At 37.5% G+C, this 21632-nt stretch overlaps 9 non-coding genes across 9 annotated transcripts; all 9 read right to left on the bottom strand.

Annotated features, from left to right (window-relative positions):
• Positions 1 to 851: 851 nt before the first annotated feature.
• Trnap-cgg (transfer RNA proline (anticodon CGG)) lies at positions 852 to 923 on the bottom strand. The gene has a single exon. It is a non-coding gene; the product is annotated as a tRNA-Pro (tRNA).
• A 631-nt stretch (positions 924 to 1554) lies between these two features.
• Positions 1555 to 1626, bottom strand: Trnap-ugg (transfer RNA proline (anticodon UGG)). Its single transcript has one exon. It is a non-coding gene; the product is annotated as a tRNA-Pro (tRNA).
• A 2732-nt stretch (positions 1627 to 4358) lies between these two features.
• Positions 4359 to 4430, bottom strand: Trnap-agg (transfer RNA proline (anticodon AGG)). The gene has a single exon. It is a non-coding gene; the product is annotated as a tRNA-Pro (tRNA).
• A 1029-nt stretch (positions 4431 to 5459) lies between these two features.
• Trnap-agg (transfer RNA proline (anticodon AGG)) lies at positions 5460 to 5531 on the bottom strand. Its single transcript has one exon. It is a non-coding gene; the product is annotated as a tRNA-Pro (tRNA).
• A 3825-nt stretch (positions 5532 to 9356) lies between these two features.
• Positions 9357 to 9428, bottom strand: Trnap-cgg (transfer RNA proline (anticodon CGG)). The gene has a single exon. It is a non-coding gene; the product is annotated as a tRNA-Pro (tRNA).
• Positions 9429 to 12828: 3400 nt separating this feature from the next.
• Positions 12829 to 12900, bottom strand: Trnap-agg (transfer RNA proline (anticodon AGG)). Its single transcript has one exon. It is a non-coding gene; the product is annotated as a tRNA-Pro (tRNA).
• Positions 12901 to 13931: 1031 nt separating this feature from the next.
• Positions 13932 to 14003, bottom strand: Trnap-agg (transfer RNA proline (anticodon AGG)). The gene has a single exon. It is a non-coding gene; the product is annotated as a tRNA-Pro (tRNA).
• Positions 14004 to 18239: 4236 nt separating this feature from the next.
• On the bottom strand, positions 18240 to 18311 carry Trnap-cgg (transfer RNA proline (anticodon CGG)). The gene has a single exon. It is a non-coding gene; the product is annotated as a tRNA-Pro (tRNA).
• Positions 18312 to 18942: 631 nt separating this feature from the next.
• On the bottom strand, positions 18943 to 19014 carry Trnap-ugg (transfer RNA proline (anticodon UGG)). Its single transcript has one exon. It is a non-coding gene; the product is annotated as a tRNA-Pro (tRNA).
• Positions 19015 to 21632: the final 2618 nt, after the last annotated feature.

Here is a 21632-nt window from a genome sequence, read left to right as displayed (position 1 = left end):
CTCGACTAAAGGCGGTGCTCCAGCATGGCCGCAGTCAAGTGACTGAAACAAATAAAAGAGTAAAAGAGTAAATTGCGGGTAAATATATATAAGACGACGGAAGTGTGTTCAGCTATTTTGCCGAACGACCTATGCAAATGATTTGTTTCTAATGATCAAATGTATGTGCTGTACATTGGCTCGCTCCTCCCCTCAAATCAACGTTACCTAAACAGGTGCACAGTGTACCACACGTCAGGTGTCGAAGTGATCACAGTACAAAATGAGTTGAAGTGATTTACTCAGGAACACAACGCTCCACGCGGTTTAGGAGTTGAAACCCTCAATGGTAGGGTGACAAACACACATACATACCTACATACATACATACATACATACATACACACGTATGAGTGGCTGTGCGGTAAGTAGCTTGCTTACCAACTGATTTCGGGTTCAGTCCCACTGCGTGGCACCTTGGACAAGTGTCTTCTACTTTAGGTTTGGGCCGACCAAAACCTTGTGAGTGGATTTGGTAGACGGAAACTGAAATAAGCCCGTCGTATATATATATATATATATATATATATATATATATACACATGTATGTGTGTGTGTATATGTTTGTGTGTCTGTATTTGTCCCTCCCAACATCGTTTGACAATCGATGCTGGTGTGTTTACGTTCCTGTAACATAGCGGTTCGACAAAATAAAATGATACAACGAACTCGTTCAATTTACTATGCCAAAAATTTTGCAATAAAACCTTACTTGCAAGTTGAATTCAACACATCAAACTATCTCGAATTTAGAATTGAGTTACAGATATTTCAAACGGTGTTTTAAAAAGTGTAATATCATAAAAATTAAGGGGCTCGTCCGGGATTCGAACCCGGGACCTCTCGCACCCGAAGCGAAAATCATACCTCTAGACCAACGAGCCAACTGTGAAATCAAGAATTGAACATATATAAGAAATAGTAAACTCTGAAACTTTTCTTTCACACGTATGTCTCTATTTCACGCCAAGTAGAATCACCGCTTCAAGGGTTAAACAGAGAATCATTTTATCGATTCAATGAAATTGAAGAAATTTGTGAAACCATTTTTATTTTCTTCCTATTATAAGCACAGAGCCTTGAATTTTGGGGAGAAGGGCAAGTCGATTACATCGATGCCAGTGTTTAAATGGCGCTTATTTTATTGATCCCGTGAGATCGAACTTCTTTCATCCTTCGTGGATGCTAAAATAAAATGCTTGGGGAATATTCAAACCCGAAAGAAAAATATTCACTGTATTTATCAGTGGAAAAATTTCCCTCTGTAGACAGTTAGGTGTAAACAAACTACGTAAGTTTGGAGTATTCACTAAGCAGGTTGATGAAGGGATGCACTTCTCGGGGGTTTTCTCCTCTTCAGCGCCAGAAACCGGAAAGGGAAACGCTGTGAGTTTCGAACTGCGCACATCACTGCTTAGAGTTTTCGTTCCGCATTTTAGATTTATTTCTGTGCCAAAATATTTTGTAGCAAATATAGAGTAACAGTTATTTTATTTTATTTATTTAAAAATGACAGGGCTCGTCCGGGATTCGATCCCGGGACCCCTCGCACCCAAAGCGAGAATCATACCCTTAGACCAACGAGCCTCGCTTGCTCGCGGTAGTCTAAATTATCATATTTCTTCTTAAAAAGCAAATATTAATAAGTGAATCCGAAAATATACGGGAAGTAGTAAACTCTGAACCTCAACTTGCACGCATGTGTATCTATTTCACTACATACCTTTGCATTTTTGCTTGTTGCAGTCATTAGAGTGCGGCCATGCTGGGGCAGCATCTTGAACAATTTTAGTCAAGCGAATCAACCCAAGTACTTATTTCTTTTTTGGAAGCCAGTTGCGTATTTTGTCGTTTTTGCTATTGATCAACCGCTAAGTTACGGTGACATAAAAACACCAACACCGGCTGCCAAGCTGTTGAGGACGACAAACACAGAAATAAGACACACACACACACAGATATATATATCCAGCATGGCCACAGTGAAATGACTGAAACTAGTAAAAGAATAGTATATATATATATATATATATATATATATATATATATATATATATATATATATATATATATATGTGTGTATGTATGTATGTATGTATGTATTACGGCGGGCTTCCATCAGATTCCCCAAAAAACAAGAACTTGGTCGGCCGGAGGCTAGAGTAGAAGACACTTGTCTAGAGCAGTGACTCTCAACCACTTTTTTTTTTATCTATGGTCCCCTTCGGGTACTTTTTCAGGTGGGCCACCATTCCCATAGCCATTAGATGTTTGAAAGTTAATTTTACAGATACTGCTTTCAAAATTATTATTTTGCTGATCGCATATTCAGTTTGGCGGAACTATGTCGGTTCCTGAGGAATTTCAACCATGTTTCGTGGTCTGCTACCACAACAGCTCCTTTATAGGATCCAGTTAGCTGAAGACATCATCAGGAGGAACCACGTCCGGTTTCGGCCCCTACTCCTCTACCGTTTTGACGTGGCGGGGCCCCTCCTTTCGGAGGTGTCTTCAGCTCTGGTGTTGGGTGCATGTCTTCTTTCTTCTATTCCCTGGCCTCTTCGATGCAGCATCAACAAGTGTCAGCGTCCGACTGATCGTCGTGTCAAGTTCCCCTTTTTATATCTGCTGCTAGGCTCCAGCAGGCAGCCCCAGCTAGTTGTCACGTGACACTGTCTAAATTTCCCGCTGCTAGGGTCCAGTAGGCAGCACCAGCAAGTTGTCACATGACACTGTCTAAACTTCCCGCTGCTAGGCTCCAGCAAGTAGCTCCAGCAAGTTGTCACATGACACTGTCTGAACTTTAACTGACAATGGAGGGCGCGAAGCCACTTCAGTGTCAGCCTGTCTCACCTAGACATGTTATGACTTTCAAGCCATATTCGGTCTTCCCGCTTCAGTCATATATAGAAGCTGGCTTTTTCGACCGCCTCCTGTATCCTCCTTATCAGTTTTCTAAGTTCCGAGTTTGAAAACGTATGTGAAAAATTAGAGAGAGAAACATGGCGGTTCCTTGTAATGAATGCATCCAAAGCAAAATCTTTCCATGGGCCAGTAAAATAATATTGTGGACCCAATTTATTATTTTGCATATGTGGACCCACAAAACTGTTATATGGACTCCGGTTAAGAACCACTGGTTCAGAGGTGTGGTTCTCTTCTCCGATGCGAGAGGTCTCAGGTTCAAGTCACAGATGAGTACCGGTTAATTATTTTATTCAATAATAACCGGAGATATTCTGAAACATCGGAAATATCCTATAGGCACAAGGTTCGACGTTCTGAGCGAAAGGGTTAGATTACATCGACTCCTGCGTTCAACCCCTACTTATTTCAGCCCCGAAAGGGTGAAAAAATTTCACCTCAGAACGTAAAGACGGGCAAAATGTTGCTAAGCACTTTGTCCGGCATGATAACGATTCTGCCAGCTCGCTTCCCTCGAAACATGCGAAATATCAAAAACACAAACTCGTTCAATTTACTATGCGAAATTCTTTGCAAAAAAACTTGCAAGTTGCATTAAATAATGTTCATATCGTGTTTTTTGTTTTTCTATTTTCTTTTCTGTGTGAATGTTCAGCTTACATAACCGGTCTGAAATCAAAAGCCTTCTGTAGGAATCATAAACTTTCTTGTCCATCATGGAATGTGTTTCCACATTTAAAGTTTAACAAATGGAAGAACAATAAAAATAGATATTGTTATTATTTGGGGATGATCTCGGCCTACCTATTCAGTCTGAAGATGGAATGGACAGGGCAAAACCAGAGGGGAGAGGAGAAACAAAGAACAGGAAGTCATAGAAGAGGTTTACAGAATATGTGATGAAATAACTCTGACAAATAATAATAATAATAATAATAATAACAATAATAATAATAATAATAATAATAATAATAATAATAATAATAAATGCCCGGATGCAGTACCAGGCAGTGGTTCTCGTGGCTTCTGATCTTAATTGATTGGAAGTGTTATCACGTACATTGTTTTGTCTTGGTATTAAAGATGGGCTACAGCAAATATTCTGCTTAATACCACAGATTTGCTTGTCAGTTGTTTGACGTTAACCAGTTGAGCATGTCCCTTCGTGGCTGGCGATATGTGCATCTCTGATCATGAGCAGAAGTAATTGGGGAGCTTCTTCCCAACATCCACGCCTGTGCTTATGTTAAAAAATCTTTGCGAAAAAATTTCATGCTGAAAGTAACTCATAGAAATCTACAGAATTTAAAATTGGGTTGAGGAAATAAAGAAAAAAACGTTTTAAATAATATAGTATCAGAAGTGTAAATATAAAAGAAAAGCTGAAAATTAATGGGCTCGTCCGGGATTCGAACCCGGGACCTCTCGCACCCTAAGCGAAAATCATACCCCTAGACCAACGAGCCAACTGACAATTCCCGCTGAAAATTATCTAGTAATTGTAACTATGTAGTGGCGAGTTCAGTCTCTTGGAGTGGTACTTAAACAAGGATCTTCTACAATAGCTTGATGTGTGGCTGTTGAACTTCTCTTTCTTTCTTTCGCTCTTTCTCTCTACATCTCTGTTTATGTGTGTGTATATGTGTTAGTGAGAGAGTGTACGCGCATATGTGTTGGTGTATGTATGTATTTGCCTTTGGCGCCAACATTCTATCGCTTGGCAGCTGTTGTTGGTTTGTTTATGTCGCCGTGATATAGCGGTTCGGTGAAAGAAACCCCATAAAATAAATATCAGACACAAAAAATAGGTATTGTGGATTCATTCGACTACACCCTTCAGTGCTCCAGCCTGATCGCAGTCCAGTGGCTAAAGCAATTAAAGGACGAAAAATAAATTCGACGTAAATTCGACAAGGATCGAGAAACGGACGGGAGTTTTGAACATGAATAGGCGCTGGCGTGGCTTTGTGGTAAGAAGCTTGTTTCCCAACCACATGGTTCCGGGTTCAGTCCCACTGCGTAGCACCTTGGGCAAGTGTCTTCTACTATAGCCTCAGGCCGACTAAGCCTTGGGAGTGGATTTGCTTGGAAACTGAAAGAAGCCCGTCGTATATATGTATATATATATATATATATATATATATATATATATATATATATATATATATATATATATATATACACGTATGTATGTATATATTTGTGGGTTTGTATCTGTGTTTGTCCCCCACCATCACTACCATCACCGCTTCACAATGGATGTTGGTGTATTTACGTCCCCTTAACCTAGCAGTTCGGCAAAAGACGCCGATAGAATAAGTACCGGGTTTGCAAAGAATAATTCCAGTGGGTCGATTTCTTCGACTAAAAGGCGTTGCTCCAGCATGACCAGAGACAAAATGACTGAAACAAGTTAAAAGGAGAAGAAGAATGTAAAAGAATAAGAGAGTAATTCAAGCCATTACAAAAAAAAAAAACAAAAGAAAACGAAAATTGGGCTCGTCCGGGATTCGAACCCGGGACCTCTCGCACCCTAAGCGAAAATCATACCCCTAGACCAACGAGCCAACTGAAGAAATCGAAGGCTTTTACAATGAACACTAAAATCGAAAGCTCTTAAATCCAACTCTCTCTCATGTCCATCTGTTTTACTCTATGGAACACATCATTTGTGATAGAATGTAATGTTCTATGATCGGTTTATTATAATTATCAATCCGTCATAGTATTATACATGATCTACAGCTCATCTTTTATTTTTTACTTTTTACTTGCTTTTGTCAATAGAACGCGGCCACGCTGACGCACCGCCTTGAAGACGTTTTAGCCGAACAAATCGACCTCTGTACTTATCATTTTCTGATAGCCTCCTGCTTATTCTAATATTAGTTGTTAACGATAGAAGAAGGCTTTGCAGCAAATATTAATTAGTGCGTCCAACCTAACTTGGAATATTGTTTATAACGCCGTAGACTGCGGTAAACGTCCCAAGAAATTATCCGTGTAGATGACAAATGCTTAGAAACAGATATAATATGGGCAGACGATATTTCGGTAGCACCGGCACATGGCACTGTTGTATCACGGGATTTCTCCATATCGCGGATCATCAGCGACAGGTAGCCAAATTCCGGATGCCAGAACGACAAATCAGACAAACCGATATAGTTTTAACACTGGTTAATCTGTCAGTGAACAGATATTGGTATCAAGTTTTTAGCACAAGGGTAAGTTGATTACATCGACCCCAGTGCTCAACTGGTACTTATTTTATCGACCACGAAAAGATGAAAGGCAAAGTCGACTTCGGCAGAATTTGAATTCAGAACATCAAGCCGGACGAAATACCGCTAAGCCTTTTGCCCGGCGTTTTAACGCCTCTGCCAGTAAGCCGCCTTACACTGCAATAAATGCTAGGTGTCAGGTAGGCAACGCCGTTTCAAGTGTTTTAACGACAAGAATCGCCACTAGCTTCATCGGGTGACTTACCCTTTATTTATGAAATATGAATGAAAGTGAAGCGACAAAAAGTTCAGATGGTGCTGGATACGAACCCGTGGCCCGTGGACCCCGAAAACAGGATCATGGAGACCAATAAGTCTCCTGCACCGCTGCGTCCCCATTGTTTGCATTTTGGTTTACAGTCAATTCGTTGTGTGGTAAGTAGCTTGCTTACCAGCCACATGGTTCCGGGTTCAGTCCCACTACGTGACACCTTGGGCAAGTGTCTTCTACTATAGCCTCGGGCCGACCAAAGCCTTGTGAGTGGATTTGGTAGACGGAGACTGAAAAGAAGCCCGTCGTATATATATATATATATATATATATATATATATATATATATATATATATATGTATATATATATATATATATATATCATCATAAATATACAGGGATTAGCAATTGAGTTGCTTCTCCAACATACTGAAAATTCAGAAATAGCAGTCAAAGAACTACTGATTCCAAACTACAAATTTTCTCTAAAGCGGATGGCGATATTTATGGCACACATAGAACAAAAAACCGGAGGGAAAAGCGTAAACAAAACCAAGACTTTAGTTAATTGGATACGAATCGTTTCATGGTTAAGTGAATGGAAATTTCACTATTCCAATCTTCAGCCCAAATATTCTTTGAGGTGAGGTGCCTGAACTCACTAGCCGATGAATTCGTAAGTGCCTTTCTTATCGTTGATTTTTGGTGTCGCATGGCCAAAAATTACCGTGAATTTTTTTAGAGACACTTTCAAATTTATCAGAATATTTGGGCTGAAGATTGGAATAGTGAAATTTCCATTCACTTAACCATGAAACGATTCGTATCCAATTAACTAAAGGCTTGGTTTTGTTTACGCTTTTCCCTCCGGTTTTTTGTTCTATGTGTCCCATAAATATCGCCATCCGCTTTAGAGAAAATTTGTAGTTTGGAATCAGTAGTTCTTTGACTGCTATTTCTGAATTTTCAGTATGTTGGAGAAGCAACTCAATTGCTAATCCCTGTATATTTATGATGATAAATAGTTCTACCGATAAAGGTTTTTTTCATACTGAACTACTTGGCAAAATTGTTAATTATTAATTCTATTATTAATTGACGATTCTCTGCCCTTATTCTTGTATATTTTATATTTGATATCTCTAAGTTAGATGGTTAAACCGTAAATCCTTCCACACAGGACTTTTTCATACGGGACTATTTGTGACGCACATGGAATAGATTTTCTTTGAGGTGAGGTGCCTGAACTCGCTAGCCGATGAATTCGTAAGTGCCTTTCTTATCGTTGATTTTTGGTGTCGCATGGCCAAAAATTACCGTGAATTTTTTTAGAGACACTTTCAAATTTATCAGAATATTTGGGCTGAAGATTGGAATAGTGAAATTTCCATTCACTTAACCATGAAACGATTCGTATCCAATTAACTAAAGGCTTGGTTTTGTTTACGCTTTTCCCTCCGGTTTTTTGTTCTATGTGTGCCATAAATATCGCCATCCGCTTTAGAGAAAATTTGTAGTTTGGAATCAGTAGTTCTTTGACTGCTATTTCTGAATTTTCAGTATGTTGGAGAAGCAACTCAATTGCTAATCCCTGTATATTTATGATGATAAATAGTTCTACCGATAAAGGTTTTTTTCATACTGAACTACTTGGCAAAATTGTTAATTATTAATTCTATTATTAATTGACGATTCTCTGCCCTTATTCTTGTATATATATATATATATATATATATATATATATATATATGTATATATATATATATATATATATATATATATATATATATATATATATATATATATGTATATATATATATATAAATATATATATATATATATGTATGTATGTATGTATGTATGTATGTGTGTGTATATGTTTGTGTGTGTGTGTTTGTCCCACCAACATCGTTTGACAACCGATGGTGTGTTTACGACCCCTTAGCGGTTCGGCAAAAGGAACCAATAGAATAAGTACCTGACTTGCAAAGAATAAGTCCTGGAGTCGATTTGCTCGACAAAAGGCGGTGCTCCAGCATGGCCGCAATCAAGTGACTGAAACAAATAAAAGAGTAAAAGAGTAAATTGCGGGTAAATATATATAAGACGACGGAAGTGTGTTCAGCTATTTTGCCGAACGACCTATGCAAATGATTTGTTTCTAATGATCAAATGTATGTGCTGTACATTGGCTCGCTCCTCCCCTCAAATCAACGTTACCTAAACAGGTGCACAGTGTACCACACGTCAGGTGTCGAAGTGATCACAGTACAAAATGAGTTGAAGTGATTTACTCAGGAACACAACGCTCCACGCGGTTTAGGAGTTGAAACCCTCAATGGTAGGGTGACAAACACAAATACATACATACATACATACATACATACATACACACGTATGAGTGGCTGTGCGGTAAGTAGCTTGCTTACCAACTGATTTCGGGTTCAGTCCCACTGCGTGGCACCTTGGACAAGTGTCTTCTACTTTAGGTTTGGGCCGACCAAAACCTTGTGAGTGGATTTGGTAGACGGAAACTGAAATAAGCCCGTCGTATATATATATATATATATATATATATATATATATATATATATATATATATATATATATATATATATATATATACATGTATGTGTGTGTGTATATGTTTGTGTGTCTGTATTTGTCCCTCCCAACATCGTTTGACAATCGATGCTGGTGTGTTTACGTTCCTGTAACATAGCGGTTCGACAAAATAAAATGATACAACAAACTCGTTCAATTTACTATGCCAAAAATTTTGCAATAAAACCTTCCTTGCAAGTTGAATTCAACACATCAAACTATCTCGAATTTAGAATTGAGTTACAGATATTTCAAACGGTGTTTTAAAAAGTGTAATATCATAAAAATTAAGGGGCTCGTCCGGGATTCGAACCCGGGACCTCTCGCACCCGAAGCGAAAATCTTACCTCTAGACCAACGAGCCAACTGTGAAAACAAGAATTGAACATATATAAGAAATAGTAAACTCTGAAACTTTTCTTTCACACTTATGTTTCTATTTCACGCCAAGTAGAATCACCGCTTCAAGGGTTAAACAGAGAATCATTTTATCGATTCAATGAAATTGAAGAAATTTGCGAAACCATTTTTATTTTCTTCCTATTATAAGCACAGGGCCTTGAATTTTGGGGAGAAGGGCAAGTCGATTACATCGATGCCAGTGTTTAACTGGCGCTTATTTTATTGATCCCGTGAGATCGAACTTCTTTCATCCTTCGTGGATGCTAAAATAAAATGTTTGGAGAATATTCAAACCCGAAAGAAAAATATTCACTGTATTTCTCAGTGGAAAAATTTCCCTCTGTAGACAGTTAGGTGTAAACAAACTACGTAAGTTTGGAGTATTCACTAAGCAGGCTGATGAAGGGATGCACTTCTCGGGGGTTTTCTCCTCTTCAGCCCCAGAAACCGGAAAGCGAAACGCTGTGAGTTTCGAACTGCGCACATCACTGCTTAGAGTTTTCGTTCCGCATTTTAGATTTATTTCTGTGCCAAAATATTTTGTAGCAAATATAGAGTAACAGTTATTTTATTTTATTTATTTAAAAATGACAGGGCTCGTCCGGGATGTCTCGCACCCAAAGCGAGAATCATACCCCTAGACCAACGAGCCTCGCTTGCTCGCGGTAGTCTAAATTATCATATTTCTTCTTAAAAAGCAAATATTAATAAGTGAATCCGAAAATATACGGGAAGTAGTAAACTCTGAACCTCAACTTGCACGCATGTGTATCTATTTCGCTACATACCTTTGCATTTTTGCTTGTTGCAGTCATTAGAGTGCGGCCATGCTGGGGCAGCATCTTGAACAATTTTAGTCAAGCGAATCAACCCAAGTACTTATTTCTTTTTTGGAAGCCAGTTGCGTATTTTGTCGTTTTTGCTATTGATCAACCGCTAAGTTACGGTGACATAAAAACACCAACACCGGCTGCCAAGCTGTTGAGGACGACAAACACAGAAATAAGACACACACACACACAGATATATATATCCAGCATGGCCACAGTGAAATGATTGAAACTAGTAAAATAATAGTATATATATATATATATATATATATATATATATATATATATATATATGTATGTATGTATGTATGTATGTATGTATGTATTACGGCGGGCTTCCATCAGATTCCCCAAAAAACAAGAACTTGGTCGGCCGGAGGCTAGAGTAGAAGACACTTGTCTAGAGCAGTGACTCTCAACCACTTTTTTTTTTATCTATGGTCCCCTTCGGGTACTTTTTCAGGTGGGCCACCATTCCCATAGCCATTAGATGTTTGAAAGTTAATTTTACAGATACTGCTTTCAAAATTATTATTTTGCTGATCGCATATTCAGTTTGGCGGAACTATGTCGGTTCCTGAGGAATTTCAACCATGTTTCGTGGTCTGCTACCACAACAGCTCCTTTATAGGATCCAGTTAGCTGAAGACATCATCAGGAGGAACCACGTCCGGTTTCGGCCCCTACTCCTCTACCGTTTTGACGTGGCGGGGCCCCTCCTTTCGGAGGTGTCTTCAGCTCTGGTGTTGGGTGCGTCTTCTTTCTTCTATTCCCTGGCCTCTTCGATGCAGCATCAACAAGTGTCAGCGTCCGACTGATCGTCGTGTCAAGTTCCCCTTTTTATATCTGCTGCTAGGCTCCAGCAGGCAGCCCCAGCTCGTTGTCACTTGACACTATCTAAATTTCCCGCTGCTAGGGTCCAGTAGGCAGCACCAGCATATTGTCACATGACACTGTCTAAACTTCCCGCTGCTAGGCTCCAGCAAGTAGCTCCAGCAAGTTGTCACATGACACTGTCTGAACTTTAACTGACAATGGAGGGCGCGAAGCCACTTCAGTGTCAGCCTGTCTCACCTAGACATGTTATGACTTTCAAGCCATATTCGGTCTTCCCGCTTCAGCCATATATAGAAGCTGGCTTTTTCGACCGCCTCCTGTATCCTCCTTATCAGTTTTCTAAGTTCCGAGTTTGAAAACGTATGTGAAAAATTAGAGAGAGAAACATGGCGGTTCCTTGTAATGAATGCATCCAAAGCAAAATCTTTCCATGGGCCAGTAAAATAATATTGTGGACCCAATTTATTATTTTGCATATGTGGACCCACAAAACTGTTATATGGACTCCGGTTAAGAACCACTGGTTCAGAGGTGTGGTTCTCTTCTCCGATGCGAGAGGTCTCAGGTTCAATTCACAGATGATTACCGGTTAATTATTTTATTCAATAATAACCGGAGATATTCTGAAACATCGGAAATATCCTATAGGCACAAGGTTCGACGTTCTGAGCGAAAGGGTTAGATTACATCGACTCCTGCGTTCAACCCCTACTTATTTCAGCCCCGAAAGGGTGAAAAAATTTCACCCCAGAACGTAAAGACGGGCAAAATGTTGCTAAGCACTTTGTCCGGCATGATAACGATTCTGCCAGCTCGCTTCCCTCGAAACATGCGAAATATCAAAAACACAAACTCGTTCAATTTACTATGCCAAATTCTTTGCAAAAAAACTTGCAAGTTGCATTAAATAATGTTCATATCGTGTTTTTTGTTTTTCTATTTTCTTTTCTGTGTGAATGTTCAGTTTACATAACCGGTCTGTAATCAAAAGCCTTCTGTAGGAATCATAAACTTTCTTGTCCATCATGGAATGTGTTTCCACATTTAAAGTTTAACAAATGGAAGAGCAATAAAAATAGATATTGTTATTATTTGGGGATGATCTCGGCCTACCTATTCAGTCTGAAGATGGAATGGACAGGGCAAAACCAGAGGGGAGAGGAGAAACAAAGAACAGGAAGTCATAGAAGAGGTTTACAGAATATGTGATGAAATAACTCTGACAAATAATAATAATAATAATAATAATAATAATAATAATAATAATAATAATAATAATAATAATAAATGCCCGGATGCAGTACCAGGCAGTGGTTCTCGTGGCTTCTGATCTTAATTGATTGGAAGTGTTATCACGTACATTGTTTTGTCTTGGTATAAAAGATAGGCTACAGCAAATATTCTGCTTAATACCACAGATTTGCTTGTCAGTTGTTTGACGTTAACCAGTTGAGCATGTCCCTTGGTGGCTGGCGATATGTGCATCTCTGATCATGAGCAGAAGTAGTTGGGGAGCTTCTTCCCAACATCCACGCCTGTGCTTATGTTAATAAATCTTTGCGAAAAAGTTTCAAGCTGAAAGTAACTCATAAAAATCTACAGAATTTAAAATTGGGTTGAGGAAATAAAGAAAAAAACGTTTTAAATAATATAGTATCAGAAGTGTAAATATAAAAAAAAAAGCAGAAAAATAATGGGCTCGTCCGGGATTCGAACCCGGGACCTCTCGCACCCTAAGCGAAAATCATACCCCTAGACCAACGAGCCAACTGACAATTCCCGCTGAAAATTATCTAGTAATTGTAAGTATGTAGTGGCGAGTTCAGTCTCATGGAGTTGTACTTAAACAAGAATCTTCTACAATAGCTTGATGTGTGGCTGTTGAACTTCTCTTTCTGTCTTTCGCTCTTTCTCTCTATATCTCTGTTTATGTGTGTGTATATGTGTTAGTGAGAGAGTGTACGCGCATATGTGTTGGTGTATGTATGTATTTGCCTTTGGCGCCAACATTCTATCGCTTGGCAGCTGTTGTTGGTTTGTTTATGTCGCCGTGATATAGCGGTTCGGTGATAGAAACCCCATAAAATAAATATCAGACACAAAAAATAGGTATTGTGGATTCATTCGACTACACCCTTCAGTGCTCCAGCATGATCGCAGTCCAGTGGCTAAAGCAATTAAAGGACGAAAAATAAATTCGACGTAAATTCGACAAGGATCGAGAAACGGACGGGAGTTTTTAACATGAATAGGCGCTGGCGTGGCTTTGTGTTAAGAAGCTTGTTTTCCAACCACATGGTCCCGGGTTCAGTCCCACTGCGTAGCACCTTGGGCAAGTGTCTTCTACTATAGCCTCAGGCCGACTAAGCCTTGGGAGTGGATTTGCTTGGAAACTGAAAGAAGCCCGTCGTATATATGTATATATATATATATATATATATATATATATATATATATATATATATATATATATATATATATATACACGTATGTATGTATATATTTGTGGGTTTGTATCTGTGTTTGTCCCCCACCATCACTACCATCACCGCTTCACAATGGATGTTGGTGTATTTACGTCCCCTTAACCTAGCAGTTCGGCAAAAGACGCCGATAGAATAAGTACCGGGTTTGCAAAGAATAATTCCAGTGGGTCGATTTCTTCGACTAAAAGGCGTTGCTCCAGCATGACCAGAGTCAAAATGACTGAAACAAGTTAAAAGGAGAAGAAGAATGTAAAAGACTAAGAGAGTAATTCAAGCCATTACAAAAAAACAAAACAAAAGAAAACGAAAATTGGGCTCGTCCGGGATTCGAACCCGGGACCTCTCGCACCCTAAGCGAAAATCATACCCCTAGACCAACGAGCCAACTGATGAAATCGAAGGCTTTTACAATGAACACTAAAATCGAAAGCTCTTAAATCCAACTCTTTCTCATGTCCATCTGTTTTACTCTATGGAACACATCATTTGTGATAGAATGTAATGTTCTATGATCGGTTTATTATAATTATCAATCCGTCATAGTATTATACATGATCTACAGCTCATCTTTTATTTTTTACTTTTTACTTGCTTTTGTCAATAGAACGCGGCCACGCTGACGCACCGCCTTGAAGACGTTTTAGCCGAACAAATCGACCTCTGTACTTATCATTTTCTGATAGCCTCCTGCTTATTCTAATATTAGTTGTTAACGATAGAAGAAGGCTTTGCAGCAAATATTAATTAGTGCGTCCAACCTAACTTGGAATATTGTTTATAACGCCGTAGACTGCGGTAAACGTCCCAAGAAATTATCCGTGTAGATGACAAATGCTTAGAAACAGATATAATATGGGCAGACGATATTTCGGTAGCACCGGCACATGGCACTGTTGTATCACGGGATTTCTCCATATCGCGGATCATCAGCGACAGGTAGCCAAATTCCGGATGCCAGAACGACAAATCAGACAAACCGATATAGTTTTAACACTGGTTAATCTGTCAGTGAACAGATATTGGTATCAAGTTTTTAGCACAAGGGTAAGTTGATTACATCGACCCCAGTGCTCAACTGGTACTTATTTTATCGACCACGAAAAGATGAAAGGCAAAGTCGACCTCGGCAGAATTTGAATTCAGAACATCAAGCCGAACGAAATACCGCTAAGCCTTTTGCCCGGCGTTTTAACGCCTCTGCCAGTAAGCCGCCTTACACTGCAATAAATGCTAGGGGTCAGGTAGGCAACGCCGTTTCAAGTGTTTTAACGACAAGAATCACCACTAGCTTTCTCGGGTGACTTACCCTTTATTTATGAAATATGAATGAAAGTGAAGCGACAAAAAGTTCAGATGGTGCTGGATACGAACCCGTGGCCCGTGGACCCCGAAAACAGGATCATGAAGACCAATAAGTCTCCCGCACCTCTGCGTCCCCATTGTTTGCATTTTGTTTTACAGTCAATTCGTTGTGTGGTAAGTAGCTTGCTTACCAGCCACATGGTTCCGGGTTCAGTCCCACTGCGTGACACCTTGGGCAAGTGTCTTCTACTATAGCCTCAGGCCGACCAAAGCCTTGTGAGTGGATTTGGTAGACGGAGACTGAAAAGAAGCCCGTCGTATATATATATATATATATATATATATATATATATATATATATATATATATATATATATATATATATGTATGTATGTATGTATGTATGTGTGTGTATATGTTTGTGTGTGTGTGTTTGTCCCCCCAACATCGCTTGACAACCGATGGTATGTTTACGTCCCCTTACATTAGCGGTTCGGCAAAAGGAACCAATAGAATAAGTACCTGACTTGCAAAGAATAAGTCCTGGAGTCGATTTGCTCGACTAAAGGCGGTGCTCCAGCATGGCCGCAGTCAAGTGACTGAAACAAATAAAAGAGTAAAAGAGTAAATTGCGGGTAAATATATATAAGACGACGGAAGTGTGTTCAGCTATTTTGCCGAACGACCTATGCAAATGATTTGTTTCTAATGATCAAATGTATGTGCTGTACATTGGCTCGCTCCTCCCCTCAAATCAACGTTACCTAAACAGGTGCACAGTGTACCACACGTCAGGTGTCGAAGTGATCACAGTACAAAATGAGTTGAAGTGATTTACTCAGGAACACAACGCTCCACGCGGTTTAGGAGTTGAAACCCTCAATGGTAGGGTGACAAACACACATACATACATACATACATACATACATACATACACACGTATGAGTGGCTGTGCGGTAAGTAGCTTGCTTACCAACTGATTTCGGGTTCAGTCCCACTGCGTGGCACCTTGTACAAGTGTCTTCTACTTTAGGTTTGGGCCGACCAAAACTTTGTGAGTGGATTTGGTAGACGGAAACTGAAATAAGCCCGTCGTGTATATATATATATATATATATATATATATATATATATATATATATATATATATATATATATATATATATATATATATATATATATAATAATATTAGGGGCAAAATCCAAAATTACAGGTAAAAAACTCAATTAAAATCAATTTATAAAAATTAATATTAAATTGAACCTTATAGATAAAGTATATATAAAATATATAGTTTTAGGGAAAATAACCAATTTTCAAGAACTCATCGATGAAAATCCACTATCACATATAGAAAAATTAATAATTAAAAGCACAATAAATGAGTATAATATAAAGTAAAGTAAATATCATGAGATAAATATAATAGAAAGATTACACGTGTTTCATAACTAATTTTCAAATAGAAAAGAAATTTAAATCGATTAAAATCAATTGAAATTATCGAAAATAAATTCTATTCAAAAATATAGCTACTCGTCAGATTGTAAGTAGAACTATAATTAGATATATATCTCAACCAACAATAAGTACCAAATGAATTAATATGAAATACTTATTATATAAAGATAGAAAAATTATTTTAAAAAATCATAATATCAAAATAATAACCATTCAATAATCATCCCTTCATCCATTATAATAACATGTATATTATATACAAAAAACATCTTACATAAATTATCATTGTTTTAAATTATCATTGTTTTAAATACAAGTTGAACGAAGTTTAAGTTTAAAATAATAATGAAGATAAAATTAGTACATATTTAACCGGTGTAATAGTTAAAGCTATAATATTTAAAGCTAAAGACGTTTATTTAATTATAATTAAAGATCAATTGAATAATAGAAAAATACAAGATTATTTATTTCTACAAACGTAATAATAAAAAATATGAATGAAAAAATTATGAATGGAAAAATTATGAATGAAAAAATTAGGAAAGAAAAAATTATTAAGAATAAAAGAATAAACTTTATATATATATACAAAGTTTTGATTTTAAAAAACTTTAACGATATTATAAACTATAAAGATTAATAATTAATCAAATATTATTAATCAAAAATAATCGAAAATATATCAACACTATTCAAATCGAAGTTCTAATGTTATGTTGAAATGAAACTATAACTTCTAAATAATTTAGTGTTAAATAAGTTATCTATTAAAAATAATCTATAAAGAACCAAATGAATAGTATAAAAACAAGAATACATATTATTTTCAAATAGTAGAAAATCTTTAGCAAAGTGAAAACAGTACTTATCCAAATTTTTCCGTAATTCAAACTGAAAACTAAGACGTTATCTAATAGCTATAGCGTTTTAAGCAAGAGTTCGCGCGAAAATACTACGTTAAAATAGAGAATAGAATACGAAAGCATGAATGAAATAATAATACTTAAATAAATGAATGAAAAATTTAAAATTTATATAACTAACAACATAAAAAAAACAAAAAACTATAGTTATCTTATAAAACATATTAATAAATATTAAAATCTAATATATAATAAATAAATAATAATACTAATAGTCGTAAATTAAATAATATTATGAAATAAACTAAAATACTACTATTGATTTAGTCTAATCAAAATCGTAGTGTCATTGTAATATAAAACCTTAAACTTACTAAAATATTAACCTACCAATAAAAACAAAATATAGCTACTAGAATAATTAAATAGATACCCCAACACACACCCTAATACATACATACATATAAATATACTTACACACACACACACACATATATATATATATATATATATATATATATAGATAGATAGATACCCCAACACGTGTACTTTTTATTATATTTATCTTATGATATTTACATTACTTTATATTATACTCATTTATTGTGCTTTTAATTATTAATTTTTCTATATGTGATAGTGGATTTTCATCGATGAGTTCTTGAAAATTGGTTATTTTCCCTAAAGCTATATATTTTATATATATATATATATATATACATGTATGTGTGTGTGTATATGTTTGTGTGTCTGTATTTGTCCCTCCCAACATCGTTTGACAATCGATGCTGGTGTGTTTACGTTTCTGTAACATAGCGGTTCGACAAAATAAAATGATACAACAAACTCGTTCAATTTACTATGCCAAAAATTTTGCAATAAAACCTTCCTTGCAAGTTGAATTCAACACATCAAACTATCTCGAATTTAGAATTGAGTTACAGATATTTCAAACGGTGTTTTAAAAAGTGTAATATCATAAAAATTAAGGGGCTCGTCCGGGATTCGAACCCGAGACCTCTCGCACCCGAAGCGAAAATCATACCTCTAGACCAACGAGCCAACTGTGAAAACAACAATTGAACATATATAAGAAATAGTAAACTCTGAAACTTTTCTTTCACACGTATGTCTCTATTTCACGCCAAGTAGAATCACCGCATCAAGGGTTAAACAGAGAATCATTTTATCGATTCAATGAAATTGAAGAAATTTGTGAAACCATTTTTATTTTCTTCCTACTATAAGCACAGGGTCTTGAATTTTGGGGAGAAGGGCAAGTCGATTACATCGATGCCAGTGTTTAAATGGCGCTTATTTTATTGATCCCGTGAGATCGAACTTCTTTCATCCTTCGTGGATGCTAAAATAAAATGCTTGGGGAATATTCAAACCCGAAAGAAAAATATTCACTGTATTTATCAGTGGAAAAATTTCCTTCTGTAGACAGTTAGGTGTAAACAAACTACGTAAGTTTGGAGTATTCACTAAGCAGGCTGATGAAGGGATGCACTTCTCGGGGGTTTTCTCCTCTTCAGCCCCAGAAACCGGAAAGGGAAACGCTGTGAGTTTCGAACTGCGCACATCACTGCTTAGAGTTTTCGTTCCGCATTTTAGATTTATTTCTGTGCCAAAATATTTTGTAGAAAATATAGAGTAACAGTTATTTTATTTTATTTATTTAAAAATGACAGGGCTCGTCCGGGATTCGAACCCGGGACCTCTCGCACCCAAAGCGAGAATCATACCCCTAGACCAACGAGCCTCGCCTGCTCGCGGTAGTCTAAATTATCATATTTCTTCTTAAAAAGCAAATATTAATAAGTGAATCCGAAAATATACGGGAAGTAGTAAACTCTGAACCTCAACTTGCACGCATGTGTATCTATTTCACTACATACCTTTGCATTTTTGCTTGTTGCAGTCATTAGAGTGCGGCCATGCTGGGGCAGCATCTTGAACAATTTTAGTCAAGCGAATCAACCCAAGTACTTATTTCTTTTTTGGAAGCCAGTTGCGTATTTTGTCGTTTTTGCTATTGATCAACCGCTAAGTTACGGTGACATAAAAACACCAACACCGGCTGCCAAGCTGTTGAGGACGACAAACACAGAAATAAGACACACACACACACAGATATATATATCCAGCATGGCCACAGTGAAATGACTGAAACTAGTAAAAGAATAGTATATATATATATATATATATATATATATATATATATATATATATATATATATATATGTATGTATGTATGTATGTATGTATTACGGCGGGCTTCCATCAGATTCCCCAAAAAACAAGAACTTGGTCGGCCGGAGGCTAGAGTAGAAGACACTTGTCTAGAGCAGTGACTCTCAACCACTTTTTTTTTTTATCTATGGTCCCCTTCGGGTACTTTTTCAGGTGGGCCACCATTCCCATAGCCATGAGATGTTTGAAAGTTAATTTTACAGATACTGCTTTCAAAATTAATATTTTGCTGATCGCATATTCAGTTTGGCGGAACTATGTCGGTTCCTGAGGAATTTCAACCATGTTTCGTGGTCTGCTACCACAACAGCTCCTTTATAGGATCCAGTTAGCTGAAGACATCATCAGGAGGAACCACGTCCGGTTTCGGCCCCTACTCCTCTACCGTTTTGACGTGGCGGGGCCCCTCCTTTCGGAGGTGTCTTCAGCTCTGGTGTTGGGTGCATGTCTTCTTTCTTCTATTCCCTGGCCTCTTCGATGCAGCATCAACAAGTGTCAGCGTCCGACTGATCGTCGTGTCAAGTTCCCCTTTTTATATCTGCTGCTAGGCTCCAGCAGGCAGCACCAGCAAGTTGTCACATGACACTGTCTAAATCCCGCTGCTAGGCTCCAGCAAGTAGCTCCAGCAAGTTGTCACATGACTCAGTCTGAACTTTAAGTGACAATGGAGGGCGCGAAGCCACTTCAGTGTCAGCCTGTCTCACCTAGACTTGTTATGACTTTCAAGCCATATTCGGTCTTCCCGCTTCAGCCATATATAGAAGCTGGCTTATTCGACCGCCTCCTGTATCCTCCTTATCAGTTTTCTAAGTTCCGAGTTTGAAAACGTATGTGAAAAATTAGAGAGAGAAACATGGCGGATCCTTGTAATGAATGCATCCAAAGCAAAATCTTTCCATGGGCCAGTAAAATAATATTGTGGACCCAATTTATTATTTTGCATATGTGGACCCACAAAACTGTTATATGGACTCCGGTTAAGAACCACTGGTTCAGAGGTGTGGTTCTCTTCTCCGATGCGAGAGGTCTCAGGTTCAAGTCACAGATGAGTACCGGTTAATTATTTTATTCAATAATAACCGGAGATATTCTGAAACATCGGAAATATCCTATAGGCACAAGGTTCGACGTTCTGAGCGAAAGGGTTAGATTACATCGACTCCTGCGTTCAACCCCCACTTATTTCAGCCCCGAAAGGGTGAAAAAATTTCACCTCAGAACGTAAAGACGGGCAAAATTTTGCTAAGCACTTTGTCCGGCATGATAACGATTCTGCCAGCTCGCTTCCCTCGAAACATGCGAAATATCAAAAACACAAACTCGTTCAATTTACTATGCCAAATTCTTTGCAAAAAAACTTGAAAGTTGCATTAAATAATGTTCATATCGTGTCTTTTGTTTTTCTATTTTCTTTTCTGTGTGAATGTTCAGCTTACATAACCGGTCTGAAATCAAAAGCCTTCTGTAGGAATCATAAACTTTCTTGTCCATCATGGAATGTGTTTCCACATTTAAAGTTTAACAAATGGAAGAACAATAAAAATAGATATTGTTATTATTTGGGGATGATCTCGGCCTACCTATTCAGTCTGAAGATGGAATGGACAGGGCAAAACCAGAGGGGAGAGGAGAAACAAAGAACAGGAAGTCATAGAAGAGGTTTACAGAATGTGTGATGAAATAACTCTGACAAATAATAATAATAATAATAATAATAATAATAATAAAAAGACCAGATATAGTTGTCAAAGATCATGAAGAAAAAAATGCTTTCTAATTGATGTATCAATACCAGCAGATGACAACGTTTCTCTAAAAGAAATGGGAAAACTTTCAAAATACAAAGACCTGGAAATAGAGATAACTCGAATGTGGAATCTAAAAACAGAAACAATTCCTATCATAGTAGGTGCCTTAGGTATAATAAAAAAAATATTCAGACAAATACATAACAAAAACAACAGGACTTACAAATATATATAACATACAGAAAATTGCACTACTGGGTACTGCACACATTCTACACAAAACACTTTCAATACAGTAAACATAAGAGCACCACAGCAAACCACAGCACATACCCAAGGCGCACAGAGCTGCGCTCGGTAGTGAAGTGAAAGCACGTTA

This window comes from Octopus bimaculoides, chromosome 1 (genome assembly GCF_046866305.1).
Source record: "Octopus bimaculoides isolate indiv1 chromosome 1, ASM4686630v1, whole genome shotgun sequence".
NCBI classification, from domain to species: domain Eukaryota; kingdom Metazoa; phylum Mollusca; class Cephalopoda; order Octopoda; family Octopodidae; genus Octopus; species Octopus bimaculoides.
The sequence above is the reverse complement of the archived record's forward strand: the minus strand, read 5'-3'. Positions and strand labels throughout refer to the sequence as shown.